Source organism: Lolium perenne, chromosome 2 (assembly GCF_019359855.2).
Source record: "Lolium perenne isolate Kyuss_39 chromosome 2, Kyuss_2.0, whole genome shotgun sequence".
Lineage (NCBI taxonomy): Eukaryota > Viridiplantae > Streptophyta > Magnoliopsida > Poales > Poaceae > Lolium > Lolium perenne.
Genome location: NC_067245.2, coordinates 187,740,509 through 187,767,542, shown reverse-complemented (window position 1 = coordinate 187,767,542; position 27,034 = coordinate 187,740,509). Strand labels below are relative to the sequence as shown.

At 47.6% G+C, this 27,034-nt stretch overlaps 2 long non-coding RNA genes and 1 pseudogene across 2 annotated transcripts; all 3 read right to left on the bottom strand.

Moving 5' to 3' along the window:
* Positions 1 to 17,918: 17,918 nt before the first annotated feature.
* Positions 17,919 to 19,425, bottom strand: LOC127330311 (coniferyl alcohol acyltransferase-like; annotated as a pseudogene).
* Positions 19,426 to 20,480: 1,055 nt separating this feature from the next.
* On the bottom strand, positions 20,481 to 21,850 carry LOC127334165 (uncharacterized). The gene is made up of 2 exons (XR_007871964.2): positions 21,554 to 21,850; positions 20,481 to 21,008 (listed from the first exon to the last, which is right to left on the bottom strand). It is a non-coding gene; the product is annotated as an uncharacterized lncRNA (long non-coding RNA).
* Positions 21,851 to 22,442: 592 nt separating this feature from the next.
* On the bottom strand, positions 22,443 to 24,651 carry LOC127334164 (uncharacterized). The gene is made up of 3 exons (XR_007871963.1): positions 24,606 to 24,651; positions 23,892 to 24,070; positions 22,443 to 23,574 (listed from the first exon to the last, which is right to left on the bottom strand). It is a non-coding gene; the product is annotated as an uncharacterized lncRNA (long non-coding RNA).
* Between the last annotated feature and the right edge of the window lie 2,383 nt (positions 24,652 to 27,034).

The following is a 27,034-nucleotide window of genomic DNA, read 5'->3' as shown; positions in this document are numbered from 1 at the left end:
ATCTTTGGTCCACTCAAAGCCTAGGCTTGCTGCAAAGTAAAAAGGATCAGTTTCTTCCGCGGACAGAGAAAATTTTGAGGAAGCCGGAGTCAAGACAATAACAAAAAGGGTCCTTACGGAAGATCAACTTGTCAATTGCTTCCGCCTCTGCCTCCTGGCTCTTGTTCTTGGCTGCCAGGGTGGTCACCCTTTGCTGGCTCTTCTTGAGTTTGTCAGCCAGTTCCGCCATCTCGCGGGAATGTTTCTCGGAGAGCTCTTTCTTTTCTTTAGTTTCCTTCTCGGAGGACTCTTTCAAGAAGTTCTTCAGAGTTTCATTCTCCGCCTCCAATACTTGGATCTTGGCGGATAAGGCATCGATGGTGGGACGCTTGTCAGTTTCTTCTGAGAACAGAACATCACACAAGTTATACACTTTAGTGGTTCACATAGTACAAATTTAGGCAACCCGGATTTCTCACCCTTCAATCGGGTCTCCAGGCGGAGCACAGCTTGACGACTATTCTCAGCAGTCTGGCGCAGCCCTTCTATTTCCGTCATCTGCTCCAGCACATGGACGCGCAGATCTTCGTGTAGCTTCCGCGTGCTCTGAAACGCAGAGAGGATTTAGCCGGAAATTCAAAATTCTGGGGGCTGGCGAGGAGTTTAAAGTTCTGGATTGAGAAAATTTCAAATTTCCGTCTAAGACTAATGTTGAGAGAAGCATCGGCTAACACATGTTACACGGAAAAATGTCTGAACCAATGCTTGGGGGCTAGTGTTACCTGGCGCACCTCCTTATGCTTAGCAAAAAAGACCTTGAGTTCGCTCTCAAGGTCGGAGAGCTCCTTCATCTCCGTATCCGCAGGCCCCCATACTTTCTCCATCATGGCTGAAATTTCCGCGTGACATTGAGAAAGGGGGAGCTTCTGCAGTGACGAAGTTTGGGACGCGCCAGTGGCATTGATCAGCTGCACTTTCTGCTCGTATTGTTCGGCCGTTGGCTCGGCGGAAGTAGCGGTGGGTTGCTCAGGCGGAGGAGCAGATGAGGAGGCACCCTTGCCGGAATCGCCTTGCGCAGTCTCGGTGGCCGGATCTTCAGGGATGTCATCAACGTTGATAACGTCCTTAGGATCCGGCTTGGCGGCTGAAGCAGCCTTGGGTGGAACTCCGACTTCTGGTGTGACTGGTATGGAAGCCGGAGATGGCTTAGTCTTCTTCTTGGGGGCTTTAGGGGCCTTGGGGGGCTGGTTTTCGGAACTTCTGTTGCGAAAAGAAAAGAGCATTACGATTAAGTATGTGCTGATTCACGATAGCGGAAGAATTTTCCTTCGAAGACTTTGCACTTACCCGGAAGGTCTGAAGAACTGCTGGATGTCCGTTTGGGATCGGTTGCTGGTATCGATGAGCTTGAGGCGCTTTTTCTCCGCCTCCGCCTTGCGAGTTGCCGCGATGCTGAGCACGTCGCGGGCACGCTTGGCCGAAGGGCTGGAGGGGGCAGCCCTTTTCCTCTTAGAAGGGCGCGGAGCCTTGTGGGCTTCCACCTCTGATGCAGCTTCCGGATCTGTGTTGCCGGTGGAAGGAACCCGGAGGAGAGTTCCGAGTTCATTTTCTTCAAGCGCCTCGAGCTGATGCATAGAGTTAAACACTTAGACAAAAAATTTGAATGCGAAGAAACACAATGGGTTAAAGTCAAGGCGACGTACCGCGGTTCCGGAGCCATTCATGTGAATGTCTTTGTTGCACACGTGAACGTGAAGTTAACGCGGAATCTTGATGAGGACCCGGATCCTCTTGTCGATGGCGTCGGCGGAAAGATTGTCTTTTGTGGCGCGCATTGGGTCGTCGCGCCCTGTGTACTGGAACATCAGTTGGTCCCTGTGTTGGAGCGGCTGGATCCGCTTGGTGAACCAGGAAAGGGTCAAGTCCTTCCCTGTCAGCCCCTCTTCCGTCAGCTTGCAGATCCGCCTGACGGCGCGTGTGAGCTGGGGCGAGTCGGAGAGGTGGGGGCAGTGTGACCATGCCGGAAGCTCGGTGGCGGGGCAGTTCTTGAACGGCGGCAATTTCCTTGTGCTCGCCGGGTCGGAGACGTCCTTCAAGTAGAAGAAGCCCCCAGACCAGTACCGCGCGGATTCGTGGCGGTCGGTGTGGGGGTAGACGCGGCCTGGGCGGATCATGAAGGTGATGGATCCGCATGTTGCTAGTTCGGTGGACTGCCGGATCCTCTCCTTCTTGACAGTGAAGTAGTATTGGAACAGGGAGAGCTCGGGAGTTACCCGGAGATGGCCCTCGCAGAGGGTGACGTGATTGCTGATCGCAAGCACGCTGTTCGGAGAAATGTTATGGGGCTGGAGCCCATAGACCTTCAGGATTTCCAGGAAGAAGTCCGAAGGCGGAAATGAAAAGCCCCGCTCCACCAGTGCTTTCGTCAGCACCATCTCGTTGTCTTCCGGAGCTGGAGCTAAAGCATTTGGAACTGACCTCCAGCTTCCGGGTTGCAGGAAGCCCTCCGCCTCGAGGTTCTTCAGCTCCATCTCAGTGGTGGTACAGGGCCACCATTTTCCCTTGGCTTCAGAGTCTCGTTGACGAGCCTTCGATTTTTTGGCGACTTCTTCCGCCTTGTGCTCCGCCTGATCCGCCCCGGAGGCTTTTTCCGGGTTAGCAGAAGTCCCTTCAGCCTCCTTGCTGGAATCCTTTGAAGGATCCAGCCTGACGGGGACGAAGGGTGGAGGGGCGGAAGAGATTGGGGTTGCCAGGATTGGTTCAGAGGTTGGAGGCGGAGTCGTTGAAGACATCTGAAGAAAAGACATTTGCGGAAACATTCCTTAGTCGGATCCTGCGTCGTCAACCTAATGATCATCCCTACCGACTACGGCGCGAGAGCGAAGCTCGAGAACTCACCGTGATGGAGTCCGCGGTGGCCGGAGTCGCCGGCGACGAGGTTTCGACGCGGTGGCTCGCTGAAGTTAAGAACAGGACGAACTCCTTACAGCGGCGAAGCAGCTCCGGCGAGAGTCCGGCGAGATTCCGGCACGGCGGAGAGAAAGCTCGAGGCGGCGCTTCGCAGAGAGGTAGAAAGGGGGGTGAATGAGGATTAGGGGGTCGACGGCGGATATTTATAGGCTGAGGGGACGAGATTCGTGCTCCGCATCCTGTGGTCGGAACGCAAGCGTCGCGCCGTTGGATGCGTGACACGTGTCCCAAACCCTAACGGTAAAAATGGCTAGAGATAAGTTACCGCACAAATCGCGCGAAAATGGCGCCAGAATTGGCGGAACCGTTCGAGTCTGCTAAAGATTCCGGGTAAAGGCGCGAAGATAAGTAATCCCCATTCGCAAGCAGGGGAGTAACCCGGAGACATGTTTGAAACTGTCGATGGATGAAGTCCCGCAGGATGGGGGATTTTCTGACTAAAGGTTAGGAAAGAAGAAAATGTGAAGTTGGAGTTCTTCAAATTTCTCCGCGTTACCAACGATGCCGGAAACCTAAGGTGCAAGCATGGCGGAAACTGCAGGCGAAACTCGGAGAACTCTGGGGGCTACTGTTGTGGGTATACTTCATGGGTGTACCATCGACAGTGCCAAGATCCGGCAAGCCCGGGTGGCCCATAGATGGTGATGAGGCATGTGGCCCATCGGGCGGCCCAGTTGCTGTTGATCCTGACGGAAGATGTCCGGCCCAGGAGCAGGGAGCCGGATCCGACCAACCTTTGGAGGAACCCGGATCCATGAAGGCCCAGTGGGGACCCGGATCCGGTACGACGTAGATGGAAGGGAGGATCCAAGACGTTGTACCGTAGTTAGGAAACCTGTATCCGGGTAGGACTCTCCATGTAAACCCTAGATCCGTGCGCCTTTATAAGCCGGATCCTGGGAGCCCTAGAGGCACAACCACAACTCATTGTAACAACGCGAAAGCGCCCAGATAATTCCAGACAAGCAGCAGTAGGCCCTGTCGTCGTGCAGGTGTTCCGAAGCTGGGTAAGTCGCGTACCACCGTCCCGTGTGCACTCCGCCCTATGGCCCCTGCTTCTTCTCCCCCTCGTGAGGATCCCTCCTCCGAGGTACCGTCGAATAGGCAACGACACCATGCATGTGTGTTGTTTTGGGAATCATGACAGAAAGGGTTACACTGTAGTTTAGCTAGATTCTTAATGAGTTCCGTTGATTTACGTATGGATGAACTAATAGGTGATTCCTGGATTTGTATTTCCAGTTATATGCTTTCAAAGAAGGAAAGCCTAAGTGAGCATGGAGAAAGCTTTTGTATAATCTATTTGCCATATCATAAATCTGCTAAATGTGAAATATATTTATGCTATAGGTCTAAAGTTAGCATGGATTTTATATAATTCTAAAACTCTTAACAAATTTTTTTGTTACAACTAATAACTTCTTCTATGCCATCTCTTCAATTTCAGAGGAGTGGCAAGGTACCAACCAAGCAACATGTTGATTCCAGCGTACAAGTAGCAACTGAATTCCAGCGTAAGTAAATGATTCTCGGGTCCTTAAGTTCCAAATACTGATATTTCATTTGACCTGTAAGTAGTACTTTTCATGTCCTTTTAGTATTTACCCACTATTAATTTCTGCAGTTCTCTTACACCTTCTGTAGCTTAAACATCTTTCAACAAACCAGTTTTCATCATCACATAGATCTTTCTCTAAATCTTTCAAAAGAAAAGATTTTTCTCAAAATCATGTGATGCATTTTCAGGTATGAGCACCAAACGAAATTAATCACAAAGTAGAAAATACCATGTCATTTCATTGAGCACTAACTCAGTGTGTGTACTGTAGAATTGTGATATTGACAGATAGAATTGCATATCCCTTCTCCATGTGAATTTGGTATTTACTTCACATCGGTCCATTCTTGGGCTTGTGATGCTCGTATAGCTGAACATACATTCGACTCTACTGTTTCGTTTTGTTAAACACAACTAGAAATATGATGGAAGCTTGCAAGAATAACCTTTATTCTATCTCCTTCCTTGACTTTTCTCTTCTTCACCTATGATTTTTCTTTTGCAGTACATGCTTCGGTCCTATGAAATGTTTCCTCGGGATGTTGTTGAGTCTGCAGAGCAGGCTGGTAATAACTAGATTTGAGAAAAGGTCTAGAACGTTCATACAGAGGAAGTGTTCCTTAACATTGTGATATGCATTTTATAGACTGAATAAAAACTTTTTTGAAAGCAATGATGATGTTTTCTATCGCTTTGTACAAATAGATAGCTGGTAGCTTTTAGATATTTGAAGTCAACATTGTGTTCATTATTTATTCAGAAAGGCACAAGATGTTGATCATATGATTTTGATGTTTTGAAGTGGTCAAACCTTTACTTCTTTTATTTAGATTCACATGTGATTTTACACTTTTAACTACTTGACGGCATTATACGGTATGTACTGGTAAGTATGTTAGATTAGTCTTCTGCCTGAAGAAAAGTGTGTAAAAAAGGTACATGTGCCACATATTTTGAATTTGTCTAGGTTAGTTGCACAGATAACGCATCGAGTGTGTTTTGTGTTGCAAGTTAAAACCTTCTGGAGTAAAAAGCATCCTATATGTTGTAATATAGACAAAATGTTAGTGATCCGAGAGTAGCACACATCTACGGTTGGATTGTTTAATTTACATGATTGTTCTCATGCAACCTGATCTCTAAGCTCTACATTTTCTGGAAATTAAGACCCAAGTTGGATAATATTCCTTACTCTACTGCTCAGTTTACATTTTACTATCATATTGTAACTTTTCAGTAGAACATGATTATGGCACTTAGCAATTGTTCAAATATTTTGTAGTTGTTGTGTATCTAAAAATTGTATTTCGCTGGTTCTTATTGTGCAGGCTGTATTCTTTGGTTGTGCAAATATCATGCTTAATCATTTTGATTATTTTTAAAGAATTCTAGAAAAGTTAAATATATCAGAAAGTGTCATTCAAGAATGTACAATCAGTTTTGCTTTCCCCATTACTCTCTGTTAATATATTGCCTTAGCTTCCTCTACTCACACATACCATTTAGATTTGCTTTCTCTGATTCTTATTAAGCTGCATAGATATCACTATTAGGTTACAGTATATATGATGATTTGCAATCCAGTTCCTTTACCACGACATCAAATTCAGAATAGATAAATGGTTGTAGCAGAATGTTTTCTTATAGTGATTTATGGTGGATTAGGATAAATTATTTTGCATATAGTGATTTCTCTTCAGAAGGTAAAAAAATTAACGTAGTCTTTCAAAACTGAACAGATAACCAAGTTATTCCAAATATATTTTCTGCTATATATTTATTATTGGGAAAACCTGTGGAGCGGCTTTTTGCTAAAAGATGAGACCACTGTACTTAAGTTTTGAGCATAGCTTGTACATCATAAACAGCCTTTTTTTTTCACTGTATTAATTGTACTCCTGGCTTGTATGAAGGAGACGGAGTTAGGTGACAAATGTTGTCCAAAATATTCCAGACAATTTTTTGTGCAGGCCACCTTTTTTTGTATTCTCAGAATTGTTTTCTTCTCTAAATAATGGTATCCTATTCTAATGTTTTTAGGAGAGCAGATGGGGAGCGAGAGTGTTGAGGCGGACATCGTTACCCTGGAACATCATGATCCATGGGTTGTGTAAGGATAGGAGGACAAAGGAGACGACCCAGCTCCACAGGGACATGGTGGTGGCTGTGGTGGAGACGAACACCACGCTGGTCAATGGTTATTGCCAGGCAGGCGATGTGGGGGAGGCCATCAGGCTGCAAGTGGCCCATGGGGACGTGGGATTCTGTATAAAATGGACGAGAAAACATACTTCTAAATTTGGTCCGAAAATTAGTCGAATGTAATGCGTACATCTTAGCATAGGTGAGCTCTTTTTTTTCTTCGGATGTTGCTTACTGTTGTTTGTGGTGCAAAAAGTTATGACATGTTGATTTTTGGTGCAAAAAGTTATTACAAGCTGAGGTTGTCAACTGCAAACAAGACATTGTGATACATTTGAAGGGACTTATCGAGCTAGATGAGTGGTTGGAGATGACAATGAGTTTGGGTACGTAGTTTCAGCTTAGACATGGCTAATGATATATCTCTATTCGGATTGACACTTCTATGTGTAATTCTGGAGTAGCTCCCTTGTACGCTCAGTTGCTTCACGATCTTGCTTTGATGTTTGGAAAGAATGGGTATTCGGTGTCGTCAATTTATTGTCTGACTTAGCAAATACAAGCCAGGTGTTGGGAAACATGCTTATCTTAGAAGAATTGCAATATGATAAAGGCACTTTAAATGTCCAATCTTTGGCTCTTTACCGTTGACTAAATGATGATCTGGCAGTTGTTGTGAAATAATGGATGTTGGCAGCCCATTTGGATAGGCTTATTTTGTCTAAAAAATATGGGAAATTCCATTTAGCGAATTGCCCAAAAATAGGGGAAAATTTCAGAAATCTAAACATCTTCTTTACTATTAAATTGCAATAGGTGACTGGCTGGTGTCACAAACGGGCCAAAGTTTTTCTGTAGGCCCAACATGTCCTGGAAATCTTAGGTCCAATAAATATCTCTTAATATGGATCTCGTAGTAGTATTAAATTGGGATGGGACCGGTACGTTGTATGTCCTTTCACTTAGAAAAAAGTTTCCGTTTAGTTTCGTTTCGCTGATGTATGTAGAAAAGCCGGATCCAAACGTGTTCGCGTCGCGTGTGCTTTGTTAAGGTTCGTCCGTAGTCCGTACGTAAGTCTCCCGATGACAGCGAAGAGGGCTAATTTTTAATGGACCTGCTTGGGTGAAGGCGTGAAGCCTTCAAGGCCAGGCAGCAGAGTCCCGCTAAAACCTGAAAACAGCATGTCCTCAAGTAACAATCCTAACTCTAACCCTCGATTTGCTAATTCGCCGCCTCCACTTTATCACCCGGCCGCCTGCGATCAATCAGATAACCGGCTGGCGTCTCTCCATGGCCAGCCAAAAGAGGAGGAATTGGAGGTGGACGAGGACCGTCGACCTGCTCTAGGAAGCTCATCTGAGCTCGCCGGTTTCCACAATCCGGTGAACTGAAGAGGGAGACAGGACCTGCTCCGCGGCCGTTTGCCGCATCAGTGACGACATGGTCCGCGACGCCATCCTGGTGGCCCCTCATGTTGGAAGGATATGAGCACCAGAAGCAGCTCCACGGTGCAAGAGTTGCAGCTCCGCAGGTCTGTCTGCGCTGTTCCGTGGCGTCCGGTCGCGCCCATTCCAGGTGCGGCGAGGTCTCCCTCTATATGCTCGCTACTTTCACCTCTGTAGTGATCCTGGAGCTTCGCTCGTACCCGGTTGAGCCGCAGGTGGAGCAGCAGCATGAGCTTCCTCCACGGTGCAATTGCGTGGAACAGGCAGATACTCTACTTTGGAGCTGCAGTGGAGGCCCGATTGTGTAGCTATTGAAGGTTGTTTATTTGGTAGGCCTGGCCTCTGTTCCGGAAACTGTTCCCTGAAGATGGGCTGGTCTGAATATTCAAACTTTGGTTTTCGTGAACTTGCGTACTCAATAGCAAGTGCAACTCAAAGGCAAAACGATGGAGATGGAGCTTAGCGTGTGGTGTTGCACGTAACCATGAACACGACTATAAAGATGAATGCTTTGTGTGGTCACTAGAAAAAATATTAAAACTAATAGTACATCGAATAAAAATATATTTAAATTGACTTATGTATTTTTTATTCATTATATGAGTTATTATTATTTGTTTGTGTAGATTGTTGGGTTATGGAATTCAGGCGGTTTTGGGAGTATTTTACGCAGCAAATGCTACACGAGACTACACCCACGAGCAATTTGCAATAATAACCAATTGAAGTTGATACTGTTTTTTGTGACTTATTCATATTATGAGCAAATTTGATACCCCCTTCATACCGACCTATGGAGGTATTACGCTTTCCAAGAAACAACTTTAACTAACAATTTGGTCAATAAAATATAGGATATATTATAAAAATTATACTTCCTCCGTCCCACCAAAAGTGTCTCAACGTTTTTAAAATTTAGATATATCTACCTATTAGATAGTGTCTAGATATATTCAAATTTTGATAAAGTTGAGACATTTTTGGTGGCACGGAGGGAGTACTGTTAAAATTTTTTTTTAATACGAACGTAATGGCATAAAAAACTTTAGAGATGGCATGGTTGATGACGATCTCGAAAAGAAGAGATGAAAACGCGGCAACGCGCGGGCACTTAGCTAGTAAATATAAAGGGAGAACATAAAAGGGTAAATTAGATTACATTTTTGCTCCCGAGCACATGTGAGCTCGTTTTGTGGACCACTCATTTGGTGTTGGGGAATGAGCCAGTGCAGTTTTTTATTCACGATACGGAGTCTAGAAAATATAGGAACCGCATGGAGTACGGTGGGACAGGTTGACGGCCGTGGGTGTTTGACGGTGGATCTGATGGACCTATGGTACAGAGATGGCTATAGGACGTGCCAACCACCTGCTGCTGCTCAGGTCTTGCTCGACCCGCCCAGGGGGCTCATCCTCCTGTACGCTGACCTGTTGCATCCCGCGAGGGGGCATGAGGGACGCGGCCGACCACCTAGCGCTCGCTCTACGGGCCAACGGGGACATCTTCGGCAGCGGCGCACCAGCATTGTTTGTCCTCGCGGCCAACTAGACGATACTGAAGGCCAACGCCGACGTTCCTCGTGTGCACATAATTGGCATCCACGATCCGACAGAGCCCCCTGGGCGGGTCACCGTTTCTGCAGGCCATCTGTGACCGAGCCGACAGAGACGTGCGCGGAGCTCACCTGAGGTCAGGATCACTGGCACGACACGACAGAGACGTGCTCCTCCGCGCCTAAACAACCTACGTGCCTTCGAAGTGTCCCTCAACCTCGCATTCTGCTTCCACCAACTGCTCTTCCCCTGCACAGCCCAGCTCGCAGCTGACCCAGCCATAGCCACGGTCCATGAGCTACACCTATACAAGACGCTGTCAGTCAACTGGATGCGTGATGTTCCTCCACAGGCTTTCATGGGATAGGTGAGATCGCCGCGTTCTTGAGTTGGGTCCATCCGATGAGCTCCGCGGTAGTTACCGTCGCCGAGAGAGAACGAAGCGCCGGAGGAAACGACGACGAGCTGCCGTGGTGGGTGGCCGCTGCTATGGACTTCTACTCGGTGATGCTCCATTTGCTAGAGGCCACGATGCGGCCGGGCAGCGCGGAGCGGCTGCGATGGAGCAGTAGGTTCCAAGCAAGGAGTTCGGCCAAGGTTGGCCACTGGCCAGGCCCGACGGTGGTGGCAGGATTCCCCGCTGCTTCAAGGTGACCGGCGAGCACGTTCGCAGTGCAGCTGTGCAGGTGTGGCTGAACTACCCGTCCGAGCTATACGATCATACAGCGTAGAGGACTCCCGCGGTGTGAGTGTTTTCAGGTTGTGTACCGGCAACAGCCGTCCGTCAAGGGAACAATAAATATGTTCACAGATGTGGGCCTGTATGCTGCAAACTACATGCTTTTAGAATAGGTATACGACAACGAATACACTCGAGTACCACCTAGAGTAGAGGAAACGAGTGGTCCAAAAAAAGAGCTCAGCTGTGCTCGGGATCAAAGTAGCATTTCCGGATTACAAGGGACTTGCCTTCAGCTGCAATTGGAGGTACCCGAAGCACGATGGCATCGCCTTCCTCGTGCAGAATCAACCGCTGCCGTCGGCCACCGCCTAAGCGGTAATCGCTCGCCTTCCTCTCAGCGGAGCACCCATTGGTTGAAACCGGTCGGCCGCAAGCTCGCAGCGCCAGGTACCACTTGGAAGACCAGCTTCTTGAGGTTTTTAGAGCGGAAGAAGAATACTGGAGACAAAGGGGCCGCGCCCGTTGGGTCTTACAGGGAGACGCCAACACCAAGTACTTCCATGCTTTGGCGAATGGGCGCCGCAGGAAGTGCTGCATCTCCTCGCTGGTAGCGGAGCAAAGGGTTATCACGGACAAAATCCTCATCCAACAACATATCTATGAGTTCTATAGGAACCTCTTGGGGACGGAAGAGGCCAGGGTGTGTGGGCTACACCCCAATGCCTGGAGTAACGAGAACCGGGTGTCTCAAGAAGAGAACGACATCCTGATGAGGACCTTTTCGGAGAAAGAGTTGGAAGAGTTAGTCATGAGCATGAAATCTGACTCGGCCCCAGGCCCGGATGGGTTTCCCGTGTTTTTCTTTAAGAAGTTCTGGGGCTTAGTCAGGCTCGGGATTCTCCACATTCTCAATGACTTCATCCTAGGGAGGATTGGCATAGCGAGACTTAACTTTGGGGTGCTCTCGCTGATCCCTAAGGTCCCTGGGGCGGACAAGATTACTCAGTTCCGGCCGATTGCTTTGATCAATGTGGTGTTCAAGATCGTGTCCAAAGGCCTGGCCTCTAAGCTTGACCCTATAGCGAATCGCATTATCAGCCCCAATCAAACTGCGTTTATCAAAGGCAGGTTTATCCTGGACGGAGTCCTTGCGCTCCACGAGATAGTCCACGAGCTCAAAATCCGGAAGCAAGGGTGCCTACTGCTTAAGTTGGACTTTGAGAAAGCTTACGACCGCGTCAACTGGAACTTCCTGCAAGAGGTCCTTCGGGCTAAGGGCTTTGAGGCCGGGGTTGTTCATCGTATTTCGCAGCTAGTCATGGGAGGTCAAACGGCGATCTCTATCAACGGAGAAATGGGTCCCTTCTTCCGTAACAAGAGAGGGGTTAGACAAGGGGACCCCCTCTCCCCTCTGCTGTTTAATTTCTTGGCGGAAGCGCTATCCATCATTCTCTCCTCTGCGGCTGCAGCGGGGCATATCGCTGGGGTGATTCCTCACTTGATCCCGGGGGGGATTACGCACCTGCAATACGCCGACGACACCCTGATCATGATTCAAGACGACGATGCTCAGATTGCTAACCTGAAATTCTTGCTGATGTGTTTCGAAGATATGTCAGGTCTTAAAATCAATTATCATAAATCTGAGGTGGTGGCAATGGGTGCTTCCGAGCTCCGCAAACAGCAAGTGGCTGATTGGCTGAATTGCAAGCGGGGGAACTTCCCCTTCATCTACTTGGGCCTCCCCATTTCCGACAGGAAGCTCACCATGGAGCAATGGCTCTTCCTGGTCCGTAAGCTGGCTGGCAGGGTTGAACCGTGGTGGGGTAAGTTTATGTCTTCGGGTGGACGGCTTATCCTCTCCAACTCGTGCCTGTCCAATCTTCCCCAATTTGCTATGGGGCTATTCCTGTTACAAGATGGGATTCATGCTAAGTTTGACTCTCACCGGGCCAGATTTTATTGGGAAGGATCTGGCCCCAAGAGGCGCTATCACCTTGTCAACTGGCCGGCAGTTTGCCGGCCTAAGGAGTGTGGAGGGCTGGGGCTCCTTAACTCCAAAAAGATGAACATTGCGCTCATGCTGAAGTGGGTCTGGAAGTTGTTCCAACCTGAGAATCCGATTTGGGCGCAGATTATTCGTGCTAAGTATCCTTCAGCTAACAACATCTTCGCAGGATCGGGCCAGGGGGGTTCCCAATTCTGGCGAAGCTTGCATAAGATCAAGCACTTGTTCAAATTAGGGGCTAGACACTCGGTGCAGGACGGCAACCGCACTCTGTTCTGGATGGACAAATGGTTTGGGGATGTGGCTCTTAAGGACAGGTTCCCTGCTCTTTTCAGTATCGCCAATGTGCAAATGATCACTGTGGGGCAAGTGTGCAGAGGCGGGGGTGCCTTGTCCTTCCGCAGATCGCTTGACCACCTTAACATCGCCGACTGGCACCTGTTGAGATCCATCATTGATCAAACTAACCTTGTTCCGGGCCAAGATAGGGTTACCTGGTCGTTGGAACCCTCAGGATGCTTCTCCGTCAGGTCTATGTACTTGAAACTGGCGCAGGGTGCCTCTATTGCTCACTTTCGGGACGTTTGGTCTGCTCGGATTCCTCTTAAGAACAAGATCTTTGCCTGGCAACTTGTGCTAGACAAGCTACCCACGAGCCTCAACATCTTGTCCCGTCATGGGCCCGGTAATGGCAGTTGCAAACTTTGTGGTAGACCGGAGGATGCCGCGCATATTTTCTTCACCTGCTCCCCTGCTATCTTTGCTTGGAGCGTCTCTCGCCAGTTGTTGGGATGCAACTGGTGTCCCGCTAACTTTGCGCAACTGTTTGCTATCATCTCTAGTCTCTCGGGTAGATTTAGAAGATGTGTTTGGCTTCTTTTTATGGCCCAATCTTGGGCATTGTGGCTCTTTAGAAACAAGATGACCATCGAGTCGAAATTTATGAAACACCCCGCTAATATTATCTTTAAAATGATGCTCTTTCTCCAGATGTGGAAGCCCCTTGCAAAGCCCCTGGACCGGCCGTGGATAGATCACGCGATCGCCGAGCTCAAGCTTCTACACGACGCGGCGGCCCCAAGAAGGGATGAGCAAGACACCTGAGCCTCGCGCCCCTGCTGTTTGCTTTTGCTCTAGTTCGTTTGTTTGGCGAAGCTGTATGCCGCAGCATGTAATACCTTTTAACTCTGTACGCGTTGAATCTGAGGGCTTTATTAATTTAAAGTCGGGCAGTCCATGCCTTTTATCTAAAAAAAAAAAACTCGCAGCGCTGCTTGCGTTCCTGGCCGCCCGTGTTCCTCACAGCCGCCGGCCGCCGAATCAAGCGGAGCAGCCGCACCAAGCACAGCAGCCGCCTTCTCTACCACCCTTTTTTAAAGAGAGCACTGGATTATCTTTGTTTTTTACAAAGGAGCGAGCGAATTGATAATCTTTGAATGCTTCTGGTTGTTTTGGAGTAAAATTTGGACCAGAGGAGTTGATTTCGAGTACTCCATCCGTAGATGACTTACTTTTATTTTATTTAGATACCAAATGTATGTAGCTATATATTTTAGTGGTAGATACATTTGTATTTAGAAAAAAAAAGTTAAGATACTTACTTTTGAGCGGAGGGTACTTCTTTAGAGTAAAATATTTTGAAGCTGGGGCAGATGTAGCATTTTTTGGTCTATTTGGCACAGTTATTACCAGCATTTTTTAAAATAGGTTCTTGCTCCGCTATATTAATATAACAATCATATGGTACAACTGTAGCCTTAAGCCCAAACAAAACAAAAATAAATAAAAAATTAAAGTAATGCCAACATCCATCAGATCGATGAAAACAATGATGACCCGCGCCCGCTGCGTCCTCCGGAGAATTTCCACCATGCTTTTGGCACTCTAAAACGCCTCATACCAAGCACCACCTTCAACAAGGGATGCCACGACGACGCTGTTGCTCGGACTGGGCCTAGGTTCCCCACGGTACATGGAGGAGTGTGGCGAAGGGGTACCCCTGCGCCCTTCAAGAAGGAATGGCAGTGCTCGCGCGCGTCACCATGTCGATGCTGGCAATCCGACAAGGATTTACCCTGACCCCAAAAAACCACGACCTCGAACGCTCCATCACGCTCCACCAACCTCCCCACCCACGAACTCACACCACCACGGTCTTGCAATAACCATCACCGTCTCACCATGGACAAAGTAACGAGACCGACGAGATCGAGAAGAGATAACCGGAAACGAGGAGCGGCTAAACAACAGCCACACGGGAGGGGCACAACCACCTCCGCCATTAGCGGTAACCGATCGAACGCAGCATCAGGAGCAGACCAAGCCCTATAGGCTTGGCCGAGCCCAAGTGGGCTCGTGAAGCTCCTGTCGCCATGCTGCAGTAGGATCGCCGCTGTCCAGGTCTCCCCTATCTCGAGCCACTCCTCCGATCACCTAATATGGCATAGACACGCCCGGTCCTGGCCCGTCCAGACCCAGATGGGACCCAGATCTAGGATGGGAGGGCGCCGCCTATAGCCACCGGCCACCGCTCTGCCAAGCGTTCGCGTCATTGCCACCTCACAACCTGAGAAGGCGTGCCGCCTCCGGAACATCGTTGACCTGAGAGAACCGTTGCCGGATGAGTAGAATCCAACGCCTCCCCTCCTAGCGTGCGGGGTAGGCATGGCCACCGCCGCCGGCACCGCGCGGGCTTGGCGTGCGCCGACAAAGTTGTGGGGAAAGAAGGGGGAGGGGTTGGGACCTATGGTTCGAGATCGCCCCGCCGTCCTACGACAACTAGGATGGAGTGTGTAGTAGAGATGCTAAGATGTCCCTTTCATTGGCTTCCAAGTTCTTAACGGTAGTTTCATATTCGACCAACATAATGCGTAGCTATATCGGGAAGCTGAAGCTGCTAGATCGATGTCGTAATGGGGTTATTTTAGACTTTGATTACTTCAGGGGCCAAAGCCTACTAGAATGTTTATGATAGATGTGGATATGGTTGTACAACATAACATTGAGGCCAAATATATAAATAGAAAAATCCCAAATTTCCATTTTGTTTTTTTATCAAAAACTTCTTTCTAGGATGCTATAAAAACATGAGATATATTTGTGTATGGGTGGTCATATGGCTACACTGCTTCTTTTCTCAGTCCTAGCTTGTAGGTAACGTTAGAAGTACCGGGAGTGGTGTTTTGGAACATGGGAGCATATGCTCACTCTATTTTGAAATGCATCTTACACCCATTTTGAATTTCAAAAAAAAATGAAATAAAAAATTCGCACGTACATCTTTACATGCTACACGCTCACAAAGTTATTTCATAAAAGTTCAACTTCATGTGAGGTGTGTAAAAAAGACAAATCTCAACGCTAAAAATAATGCTTTTTACAAGGTAATATTCTCTTTTTTACATAGAAGAAAACAAAAAATATTGGATTTTCGTGAAACTTGACGAACGCACATATATTTTGAAGATGTATGTAAAATGTTTTAATTCGACACTTCAAAATATGATTTTTTTGTATAGGGAGCATACGCATCCGTGAGCCGAATTGAATTTCCGGTACCAACACATCTTCTCATGTAAGTTTTGTAATATAGGACAATTGTTCTTATAGTATGCTCAATTCTCTTGAAAGTTTATCCTAAAAATTACATCATTTTCTACTTGTTGAAATTCAGGAGTTATGCAGTTTTTACCTTAATTTCTTTCAATAAAACCTAAGAAACGTATTATTATATTGGCAACTATCTGTAACGCCGTTATACGAAATAAACATTGGCATGACTTACACGCTAAATCTAGTAGAGATTGTACGTCGGCACTTGCCGTTTTAAGGAGCACAGACTCAGTGGCGGAGCTAGCCCAGAATTTTGGAGGGGCAAAACAGATAGTATGCAAAGTTTGGGGGGCAAATGGCTCTATTTTCTTCTCATTTAGGTCCCTAAAAAAATTCCTTCAGAAATAATGCAAAGTCTGGGGGGGTGGGGGGGGGGGCCGTGGCCCCCTCTGACTTGCACATAGCTCCGCCAGTGCACAGACTGCTCAGTGTGCGCTTGCAAAACAAGGCTGATAAGCCATATCGAATTGACAATACTTCGTACGTTGGCGCCCACAGCCCGCCGCCCGCGATCAATAATGCTGGCTATAAACTCACTTGGACCCCTCCGCGTGAGAGGGGAAACATGAAAACTGATTACCTGCTGGCCGCTGCCGCAAACTACATTTGGCTGAACACGAGTCCAGGATAAAGACAAATCCCAAGACAAATAGAACCTGACCTCCCGTTTGAACTGGACCTGCTGTGCGGTGGTGCTCGCGGTGAAGAAATAGAGAGGATGAAAGGGGAGGGAAAGGGGCGGCGGCACGAGGGGAGAAGAGGGGAGATGCTAGGGTTTGGCGGAGAGGCTTAAAAGGAAGAGGGGAGGGAGAAGGTGGTGGCCGCGGCGTGGCCGCGTGGGGTGGTGACGGAAGCGAGCACGAGATGATCGTGCTCTCCCTCTACTGTTGTTGTCGAGGAAGAAAAAGGTGAGGGAGAAGGCCGAAGCGGTACGAGCCACTCGGGCTGGGCCAGGAGGAGGGGAAAAAGAAGTTGGGCCGCCAGGGGGAGAGGAGAGATGGGCTAGAGGGAGGGAGAGAGCACCAGGGGGTAGGGGTTAGGGTTTTGGGTTTTTTTTTTGTGTTTTTCTTTTAAAAAATCTTTCTCCTTTCTCTTCAAAACTGATTTGAAAAATGGTTTTAAAATTGTTCACACAAGTTTTAATTTTTTTAGTGAAGGCAAGTGTGGAGGGAGAGAAGCAAAATAGATGAAAACTAATTTTATTGGTTTCAAAGTTTTGGTTTTGGGTTTTATTAAAGAAAAGACAAGGGGTTTAATAAATAACCCTTAAGAGAGGGAAAAGAAAATAGTTTAGGGTTTATAAAATAATTTTTATTTTGTGAAACATGGATTATATGATGCATTATGATATGATGGTGCTCAAAAGGAAAAGAACAAACAAATCTATATAGGGTACTACCCGGGGCCGTTACAAACGACACCGCTAACAAGGAATCGCGCCCCCAGATCCCACGTCCAGGTACGGGGGAAGAGAGGTGAACTACCGGATCTTCTGGCGACGTGTCCATCTCCTCGACACCACTAACAAGGATTGTTGCTCCACGCAGATCCGTCGACACCACCAACAAGGAATTGTTGTTCCGCTGTTGATGATGCGTTTCTGTCGGGATCCTCCGAAGATCAAACCTATTAGGTTGAAGGCAGAGATCATCCAACCCATGCGGAAACCTAAGACTTGGAGAACTCAAATGAGAGAAAAGACTCAAAACACGCAAAGGTAAGAGGAGAATGAATAGGGATAAGGAGAACAATCAGAATCCAACGAATTTTAGAAAATAGATTTTGACACTCTACACAACAACGTCCGTTGGCACGGTTATAATTAGTACTCCAAGTCTTTATATATTGAACTTATATTAGAAAACACATTCTAATAGGGCTAATTTTATATATCAACATCTTTATAGAGTAATTTTTAGTTAAAAAGCACGAAAAACAAAGAAGTTTTATTTATTAAAATAGAGGTAGTACTTATTGTTGCCTCTGGGAAATAAATTCTCATAACTGCGGAACGCAAATAGAGGCGAGATCCCGGGAAAAATGAGATGCGATCAGAGCCGGCTGGCTCTACTATTTTTTGCTCCCGCCACGAGGCCGAGGTACTCCGCGGTTAGAGGCTTGAAGATGTGCTGCTCGTCGGAGTCGAAGGCGGCGGCAAGGCTCGGCCAAATGGACATGCCGAAGAACCAGCAGGAGCCGCCGGGGCGCGCGACGATCTTCACGAAGCCGGAGCTCAACCTCCCCCAGTCCATCTCCTTCTCCTCCTCCTTCTCCACCTCCATCTCATCCAACCACGTCACCAAGGTGGCTCGCCCGAAACCAAAGTCAGTGTCGAGACGAAACGACGCCAGCGACGAGACGCTCAGCACCGGGCTGCCCACCCCGACAGTCGCCGTCTCGACGTACTTCGCCGCACCCTTGTGCTCCTCCACCCAGTCCACAAGCTCCTGGAAGTGCTCGTCGTTTACCGCCGACTTGATTGACTCACGCACCATCGACGCGACTCCCGGGAGCGGCAACCGCCCGATCCCTTCCACGCTCGCCTCCGCCACCGCGAACGTTATGACGTTGCCGACGTAGTTGCGCATCGCCGCCGGGGCGGCGGTGGTGAGATGCCGGCGCCGGCGCCCGTCAACCCACCAGCCCATGCGGCATTTCTCGTCAGATGAGCCCACCACGGCGGCGAACACCTTCCACATGTACGCACACACCGCTTCCAGAAGGGTTGCGCGGCCACCCGCCTGGGCGCGAAGCATTGGCGAGGTCCTGCTCCTCGACGTAGTAGGTGCGCCCGATCTTGGAGGTACTAGCCGTCAGGGCGTTGACAAGACGCTCACGCTCCAGCGGCATGAACAACTTCCCCACCGAACTGCTGTAGGTCGGCGGTACGCGAGGGCGGAACACCGAGCGGTCGAGGTTCGGTGCGGCGGCGATCGTCCCGGACCACGCGAGCTCGGCCCACGCGTTGGCGATCATTGACAGCGCACACCCATCCACTGCTAAGTGGTGGCTTCCCCACGCCACGGCGAACCCGCCGCAGGCGAATGACACCAGCTGCAACGACAGCACGACGTCAGCGCCGTATTGAACGGGGACGCCTATCCTCAACAGGGACGCGTCCAGGTCACCGTAGTCCAGGCTCCCCAGCGCCACAGCGACCTCGCCCACCACGAGCTCCGCTCCTTGGTTGTCGCAGTGCAACTCCGGGAGCCCCGAGCGCGGGTCTGCCACGATGCGGCCAGCGAGGGGGAAGAAGTGGTCGAGCAGGGATGGCAGCTTGGCCTCAAAGGCGGCCGCAACCTCGTGGAAGCCGCAACCGCCGGCGGCGGTCGAGGGGTAGGCGCAGAACAGCACGATGGGCAAGCCCTGGCGGAGCAGGTCGAGGTTGGAGACGGCTACAATGGTGCTGGGCCGCGTCACAGAAGCTTTCACGATGTTTTTTCTCGTGACACGGACTCGCGCTGCCATTTTCCTTTGCCGCTTAGTACTGCAAACTACGATCTGGCCTGCTTGAGTCTATATATATGTGTGCAAGCGTGGCCAACACCCGATTGCTTTTTCAAACAGTTAATGGCCTTGGATATAATTAATTTATCGGTTCACGGTACAAGTTGACCTTGAAACTTGCAAGTCGCCCTAGAATCTTGTGTACTACTCCCTTCGTCCTGAAATAAGTGGACATCTAAATTTTGTCCAGAAAAAAGTGTACTCCTATCTTCCCAATGTAATTTAATTGCTTCTCTCTTATCGCACGGAAATCAAACCCAATAATATTGAGCACATATTCTTCTTGTTTTTTTCATGCACTTAGCTTGTTGGAGGTGAAAGAATTAAAAAGAAGAGATGCATGTTCCCAATGTACTTTTCATTCCACCTTATAATTTATCTTGAAAACCCCGCGGGTACACTTATTTATGGACGGAGGGAGTATAGTGTACTTCCTCTTTGCTCCTTCTCAAATTAGGTTCCCTTAGGGCATTGTACAATTCTAGACGTTTGCATAGGCGCTTAAGTGCTATTAAAAAATCAAATTAGCAGGCCAGTTTCCTATCTTCCAACGCTCGGCTCTTATTAGGAACGCTAAAACTGTATTGCTTCTGTCTCCAGCCACTACACCACGTACCTGGACTACAGACATTAAAAAGTGCCGGCAAAGGCATCAAAAGAGCCGGCAAAGATTTTTCAAGGCATAAAAAAAAGTGTTGCATTTACTAATGTCGTAGAAAACTTTTTGCCGGCACTTTTCCAAAAATGCTTCTACAAATATTCCTGGCATCTGTAAAAGTGCCAGCATTTCTATTACTGGCATCTAAAAAAGTGCCGCCAAATCTTATTCCGGCATCTACAGAAGTACTGGCATTCCTATTACTGGCATCTAAAAAAGTGCCGCTAAATCTTTTTTTGGCATTTTCTGATGTGCCGCCATAGAATTTTGTTGGCACATATTTAAAGTGCCAGTAAATACAAATGCAGGCTATTTTTTAATCTTCCACTGTTTCCTTTTCAGGCACTTTAAAAAGTGCCAGGAATTTGTAACCAAGGCATTTTTATAAATGCCAGCAAATAGAATTCAAGGCAGAATCTAGTGCTTCCAAATGGACCTAGAGGCACATTTCTGCAGCAAACAGTTTCCAACTAATGACAATTATGCAAGCAATATGTTCCAGCATATTACAACTTGTTCTGCAACAAATAATACACTGCAATGGAAAGTACCAACATGTTCTGCAAGCAACATGTTCCAGCAGCACAAATAAAGGCAAATCTGAACATGTTACAGCTGCAGTTGCCTGCAAATTCAACATATGCAATAGTACACTATAAAGGCAAATCTGAACATGGTCTGCAACCAACATATCCAGCAGTACACTATAAAGGCAAATCTCAACATGATCTCATCGTTGCACGACACAATGACATATCCAGACAATCTAACTTACAAAATCTTCAATCCAACATATCCAGACAATCACATAACTTGCTAATTTTATCCGGGCCTACAGACATAATCTTCGAAATCAACCTCGATCACTCAATATCATTTTAGAAGTACAGACCTGAAGATAAAAGGACAGTTACCAGAAGCAAACAGAAACATACCTCAGAAAGTATCATTCAACAAAAAAAATTCAAAAGCATGCCAAAGGCATACCACAAAATACCAACAAAGTTTTTCAATAGTTAAGAACTACAACCACAAAATAAACATGAACCAGATTCAAATAATTATGCGTGAGTAGCATCTAGATGAGACGCAACACGAACATATAGATGAAGAAAAAAAGCATTCCTTTCATGCTCTTTCAAAGCAAAGGCAATCAACTAAAATTCTTTGCTACCACACCAATCCCAGGATATCCTACCATACAAATCGTCAAAATAGGCCCAACAAACTATGAAGACTGGAGAAGCAGTAGATGGATACTCGAATGCTTTTCAGAGATCGTATATCAAAGACTCTTCAGAAGTGAGGTCAAACTAAGACCATATTTTAGGCAGCCAATGTTCATGATAATAATGCTCAAAGACTATTTACTGTAGGTCTTGATCAAAATACCATGCATCATAATATTGGAGTTCAGTTTTAAGTAAGACATCCTACCTTTGATTTGTTCTTCAATAAAAGACTTCCCAATTTCCACAAATAAGGGATCAGATGCCTCAAGAATATATGTGCAACACCACCGTGGGTTGTTGTCAACTGTACACCTTAATATCACAGAAGAGAATAAATTAGCGAAATAGCAACACAAAGGGTAACAAGTAAACGAAATATACTGTTGAGATAACTCTAACATAAAAGTAGGACAGGAAAGGTAACATGGTGAACTATTATGCTCGAATGAATGTAATATTCATTCCTAGTGCCTGAATCGGAGTAAACAATAGCAACACGAAATATAATGTAGGGAAAGTGTCTTTTGAAACTCATAAATGTCCAAATAGTAGGTCACTCGAGCCCAAGAGCCAAAAATCTCCACCCAAATAGTAGGACATAATATTGGTATAATGTTGATACTAGCATAAACAAATACATCAGAATACTTGGATAAAGCAGAACCAAGAATATGACAAGGAAATACCACTTCCCCACAGCCCCACATATCATCCTAAGTTTGTTTCCATATTTTAAGCAAATTAGGAAACAATGCAATCAGTAATTAGCACGGTTCGTTTGGCATGGTCTCTAAAAAAATGTGTTTACCATTAGTTTGTTTCACCATATATATATACACATAACTAAAAGTACGAACATATAAGCTACTTTCAAGTTTGAGACATTAGTGCCACTTTACTGGCAACAGTCATATATATTGTCGGAAAGATTGATAGTCAAATATTACAAAGCTCCAATTTCAAATATGGGGGCACCTTATAATCTTATATACATTATCACCAGGGCTATCATATATAATTTGAAACTGGGAAAGAGGCAAATACTTCTATTTTGAAAATTGGGGTATAGATAAGACGCATACAGAAATAAAGAAAGTCCTACCGGCTTTGTTAGGAACCACAAAGTTCAGATGTTAAGCACTGTACTATTACTCTTAAACAAAGGTGCATCAACTAATTCAGACATTTGGCCAAACTCATGGTTCCTTGGGCTCTGACTCTTCTCCTAACAATCTGAACCTAGATAATGAAGCACATCTAGTACTCTGAGCACTAACATGTTTCTGTTGTTGCTGAAATTCGAATTTGATGTCTCAGTTTGGCAGGGATCAGTGGAGATGGACATGCCAGCAATAGATGTATTCACAAAGTGACCAGGTTGGTACTCTGCTAGAATAAGAGACTCAGAGTAACATTTAGAAACGTACTTGTACAGGAAAGGATTAACCTTAGTACATAAATATACTAGCCTAAGAACCTCAAACAACCAAAGCCTAGATGCAATTACAACCAGAGTATCGCAAAGCTCATAAAGGAAAAAGAAGAGAAACCCGACATCTTACCTAAACATCATATATATCTTGTACGACATATCAATATGCATACAACAACCATCAACAATTAGCTGAATACCAACATAGTAATGGAGATACTAGCACAAAACCAGAGTTGTAACGAAAAGCATTGTTTAACCCTCGAACTACCAAAACATGTGAGAACCAATTTCCCTTTTACCTTACAAATCGTTATGCACATAATTTCTACTATGGGAGTATATCATATAAATTATATGGGGGATTAACAGAGACATCATGCCTCCAAGCATAACCTAGCTGTCAGGCATACATTTGCAATTACCAGAGAGTGGGTACCTCGATTATACTCTGTATAGGAAAGAACAAGACACAATAAAAATGCGTCTTGGGGGTTAGAAGGGCCTAAATAAACGTTTGTTTCCACAACAGCAAGCAAATAATAATCGTTGGCACAAGTTAGAACCTGTTACATATTCAACTACGAAAAATCTAAGCTAATACAAAACTTGACATCAGGAAAATGGATACGAACTTAGACCGCCGAAGTCCCAAAATTGAAGGGTAAAGTTCTCTAGACAGGCATGTGAGCTTACAGTATCTGTTGGAGTTGAATCCTTGTAAACTTGATTGTTATGAATTCCTTCGAGCATCTTGAGCAACATTTCTATCTATATCGCTAGAACTTTAATCCCTGTAGTTGTATAAAAAGGTTAATACCACACCATAAGAAAAAAAATGGAAACAAACTTTACTAAGTGGAGACCAAATATCTGGTTGTATAAGGAACAAGAGGAAAAACCGGCAAGTAACTTTACTGAACATAAGAAACCAGGTAATAAGATAAAATCATGTATATAGATGACGATGCAAGCAATCTGCATACAAAAGGCACATTTGTCCTTAGGTTACAACGTACATCAACAAAAATCTAATAAGAGTAGTAACGGAGCATGCCACAACATAACAAAAGATAACGTATTCTCAACAGATTGTGAGTATGAAACGTACCAGCCATGACAACATTGTTTCAAAAGCACTATTCACAAAACCGTAGATAGTTCAATCATCCAAATATGCAGATGTGGAAGCATTTCTCAGCTCGAGTTGGGCATCCAAAGAATTTTCCCCACTTCAGCACTTGAGTTGGGCATTTAGGCAATACCACAAACACGTTGTGTACAAGTAGCCTAACGACCATTCAGTTTAATCAAACACATCAATAAGTTTACCTGGAGAAAGGAAGAAGGGGATATGTGGACGGGTCAGGTTCACGGACTTGGACCGTAACTGGCCCTCTCATCCGCCCCACATTCTTCATCTAACGGCTCGAATCAATCGATTTCAAAATTTTGCTAGATTTATCTTTTTTGCTCCGCTCAAAATATAAATTATTTTTGATTGAAACCTTTTCATACTTATAACATGATTCGTTGGCAACAGGTAGATTTTTAGTTTTGAATTTTTTGATGATATTTTTTTCAAAATCATCAAAAAATTCAAAACTAAAAATCTACCTGTTGTCAACGAATCATGTTGTAAGTATGAAAAAGTTTCAATAAAAAATAATTTATAGTTTGAGCGGAGCAAAAAAGATAAATCTAGCAAAATTTCGAGATCGATTGATTGGAGCCGTCAGATGGAAAATGTGAGGCGGATGAGCCCTCCGGTTACGGCCTGACTGGCTTACAACCAGTCACTGAATCCCAGTTCCGGGTTCACTACCTGGAGCTCGGGGATGGACACTATCTCCACGCGGGCGACGAGTCGATGAGTCGACGATGGTGTAGAGTGTAGACACCGCTGCTGAAGCCGCCCCTTCCTCCAAGTACGGGAGGCCACGGCAGCACCACCGGAGCCGCACCACGGCAGCACCACTGGAGCGGCACCACCGCTCGAGGAGCACCAGCACCACCGCAGCAGCCACCCACGTCCAGGCCGCCGTCGCATCGAAGGCAGAGGTGGCTAGGGTTAGCACATGCAACGCGGGGTGTCGGGATCGACGATTCGCTGCCGTATGTACGAGATGGGGGAGAAAGGCGCAGCCAGTCAGTGCTTGGTGGTGGGCGAGATGGCCAGAATGACCGGCGACGACATCGGCGGAGAAGGTGGCGCAGACCATATCCATATGACTGCCCTGACCACCCACGTCCGGAAGATGACGGAGTGGTGGCCCAGAAGACGGGGGGCGGCGAGCCTGACGCGGACGGTGGAGGAACCGCGGTGGTGGTGGACGGGCACGCCGCCTCCTTTCCCTCCCGCGGTCGACGGAGGACCGGTGGTGGCAAACGGTGTTTGGGGGCGGACGATGGAGGATTGGGAGCACGGGGGCGCATTTGGGAAGGGGAACGAAGGCAGATCTTCTCTTTAGGCTATTTACTGAAAGGTCCCTATGTTTCTCAGTTAAGCACTCTAAGGATTTTCTGAAACTCTGCAATAAATTAACATAGAACTTTGGCGGCATCCAACAAAGTGCCGCTAATCATCTAAGCTTTGCCGTCACTTTAGATACTGCCGCTAATTTCTAGCTATGCCGGCACTTGATACTGCCGTTAATCACCAAAACTATGGCGGCACTTCAGAGAAGGAAAACGCTGGCAATCAGCCGGGGGATCGAGTGTTCGCTTCCTCCTCCTCGTGCGAACGACGCGTGTCCTCCGTGAAAGCGACATCGATGGGCCCCACCACGACCTTATCTCCTCACAGCTCTCTTTTTCCGCTCGTCTCTCCTCATCTTCCTGGAAACAGGACGCCATGACCTCGCCCAAATAACCGCCGTCGCACCCGCCCCAACACAGCCCCGCCGCGCGCGCCCACACGCATCTCCGGCGAGGTCGCGGCTCTCCATCGCCGTCGACTCGCTCCGCCGTCCACCTCCGCAATCATGAACTGCTCTACCGTCGCCATGACGGACACGCAGCGCGCTGCCAGCGGAGGAGTGGGGCCGCACTGCCGCTGATGCTGGGCCGGCGGAGGAGAGCCATGCGTGATGCTGCCACCAGGGATGGAGGCCGATGCTCCCAGCGCCGTCGTCGTCTGCTACAAGGCGCGGTGGCCTCTCGCTACGGCGACAAGGGCAGCACCGCGGCGTGCGCTACGATGGCGACAACCGCTGCTACAAAGGGTGGTGAAGACCGCTACAAGCGGCGGCGGAGGCGATGTGCTACACGCGGCGGCGGCCTTTGCTACAAACGACGGGACGGCATCCGGTGGTTGCTGCGAACGGCGGCGGCCTTTGCTACAAACCGGACGCCGCCGTGCTTCAAGGAAAACGGCCGGGGGCGGCTGTTGCTGCCAACCGGGAGCCGCCCTGGTGCAACGAGGTCGTCGGCGCTGGCCTTTGCTACAAACCGGACGCCGCCGTGCTTCAAGGAAAACGGCCGGCGGCGGTCGTTGCTGCGAACCGGGAGCCGCCCTGCTTCAAGGAAAACGGACGGCGGCGGCCGTTGCTGCGAACCGGGAGCCGCCCTGCTGCAACGAGGCCGTCGGCTGCGGCCGTTGCTGCAAACAACGGTGGCCGTTGCTACAAACAGGGCGCCGCCCTGATGCAACGAGGGCGGCGAGGTCGTCGTCGACGGCCGTTGCTACAAACCGAGGTCATCGGCGGGGCTACAACACTCCCAAGCGAAGCTACATGTCCAAGATGGCGGTGCTGCATGCGAGCGCGCTACGATGGCGGCCAGTGAAGATGCTACGAGCGATCGGCTTCTCCAGCGGCGGCTTCTCCGGCGATGGCTGCTGGCGGCGTCCGTCCGACTTCTCCGGCGACGGTCCGGAGTGCTATGCGTGTTGAGCGGCTCTACGGGGTTGTCGATTGCGATTTGGGACCGTGGGGAAATTTTCCTGTGCGTGACAGCGTGAGTGACCTGAGGGGAATTAGTGAATATGGACACGTGTCAGGCATAGGAGGCGGGGGATGGAAAGCCCCGATCCCCCGGGGGACGCTCAGCGTTGCCCTTCAGAGAATGCCGCTAATCACCAAAATTTTAGCGGCACTTTCAGTTATGCCTGTGCTTGCCCAGCTTTAGTGGAATCTTTTTTAAATGCCGGTAATTAGGTAACCATTAGTGGCACTAATTAAAATATCGGTTTTGCTAAGTATCAGGTGACTGAGAATTTCTTAAGTCTCAGTCACCCAAAAAGAATGTACATGA